Below are 2,254 nucleotides of genomic sequence, written 5' to 3'. Positions count from 1 at the left end.
TGAAAGGAGTTTGACAGCTGTCAAAGAAGCTGTCAAACGGGCGGATAAAGTAAAGAATTTTGCTATTTAATAACTCTTGGAATTAAAGCTGATACATTTGGACTGAGGCGATTGGAAACAAAGTATTGATAATAACAAAGTAACAGATTATTGGAAAAGGACTACTAAATAACTGAAAGCCCCCTAGGGGGAATTAGTGACATTACAATGGCTGCAGAGGGAAAATTACTGGCGGAGATAGAAAAAATGTTCTTTCTCGTGGGAATCCTGCAGGAGCAGAGTATGGCTCTGAGTAAAGTTTTTATGACCTTGAATCCTGAAACAAACAACTCTGCTGAATGCACAAAGGAGATGTACGATAAAAATTCTGCAGCTGAGCAGGAAGAGATGCCTTTGGAATTGACAGAGAAAAAAGAAGGAGTTCAGACACTACAAGTGGAAAATATCAACCAGGAATCTGCAGCGTTAGAGTATGAGCAAGAAGACCTCTGGATTACAGACCTGCGAAAGATGAGAAAGAAGAAGAGAGAAGCCCCTGGAGTACTTGGAATATTAAGACTAGAAAGAACAAAGCAATATGATTGGGACTTTTCTCTTGAGTATGGAAAACTAGATGGTCTTTCGCAGCAAACACTCTTCAACATTCTGAATGAAAGAAAATATGATCTGACTCTGACTGAACTCCTTCGGGGTCTTAGGACCATCAAAGAGGACTACCAATATAGCTGGCAGAGAGGGACTGACAGAGAATCAGACGCCTCGGACGTGAGGAATCCGGGCTAGAAATATTTTTTGTTTGTTTTCTGGACATTTGTCTAGGAAGGGACAGAAACCGGGGCAGGGGGGGGAGAGAATAGAATTATAAAATGTTATGTTTTGTTTTACTTGGTCAATGTGACCTATAATTAATATAATAAAGGGAAAATTTGTGAAGGGGAAGTTAGATCGACCTTAAAAAAAAAAGAAATTAATGATTATAAGAGAATTGGATAGTTGAATATAGATAAACAAAAGATTTTAATTTTTAAAAGCAATGTGAATATCTTTAAGAGGTTAGGTAAGAACTTGCTGAATTAATTTTGGAATTGGGATGTAAGAGGAGGGGGTGGGGGGAAGTCAATGAAAGTGGGTAAAGAAACTTAGGGTATGTAATTGTATTTGTGTGTTTGTTTGTCTTTGTCTTTGTGTGTGTGTCTGTTGTTATAAAATGTAAAAACCCAATAAAAATTATTTAAAAAAAAAAAAAAAAACAGAAAGCAAACTAAAAACGCTTTTGCAGTTCATCAAAACTATCCAGCAACATCAAGTTATAGGAAAACTTGTGCTAGTAACAGTAATCCTTCTGGCTGGTTAATTGGTTTGGCAACTTCCATGCACATGACGTGTGATGGTAATTATTTCTCCCAAGTGTTAAATAACTGATCAGAGGCAGCTGCAGGAGAGCTATGAGATTCAGGTGAGAGTCAGGTGCCTTGTCAATCCCAACAGGTATATAAGAGGACGACCAGCCTGCCCAGGCCTGCGGGGGGGGGGGGGCTTTTTTGCATCTGGATTTTTAACTTTTGCAATAAACCTCATTGCAATTTGGATCCTTTAAAAAATATTTTCATTATGTGTTTATCTTGTCTTAATTGCCGTGTTTTATCACGGATGCATCTGTAGCACTGGGATCTTTTGGGAGGCAGAACGCGATATAAATTTAACAAATAAAAAAAATCACATAGCTATCTCAAGAAGAACCCCGTGAGGCAGGTTAGGCAATGCCTGGCCTAAGCTCATCCAGGGCGCTCCAGGGCTGAATGGGGATTTGCATGGGGTCTGCCAAGAGTATTGACACTTTAACCAAGATGCCTGAGCTGGACGCAGCAGAACTGTCAGCAGGAGGCGGCGGCACACGCTTCCCGAGGTCACGCACGCGGCCGGCAAGAAAGGACCATCTGGCGGCACGCGCGAAGCTACAGCGGGGCGAGGGGGGCCTCCGGGACGGCAGCCGTCAATCATCATCAGCAGGCCCGACACCAAGCAGCACGCGCGCGCAGCCCACCGGAGACGTGAATAGCGCGAAGGGGAGGACCATACTAAGCAGCCCCTACGTAGCTTCCAGAGCGAGGCTCCGGCGGTGGTCGCTTGAAAGGGCGCATGCGCACTTCCCTTCCTCCCGTTCGTCTTCCTCGCGCCCCCCCCCCCCGTTCACAGCCCGGCCCTTCCCACGCCCGGAAGTGACGCACGGTGCCGGCTCGGCGAAGGTGGGTGG

Source organism: Podarcis erhardii (assembly GCF_964252035.2).
Source record: "Podarcis erhardii genome assembly, chromosome: 1".
In the NCBI taxonomy this organism is placed as follows: Eukaryota; Metazoa; Chordata; class Lepidosauria; order Squamata; family Lacertidae; genus Podarcis; species Podarcis erhardii.
Note: the sequence above shows the minus strand (reverse complement) of the source record.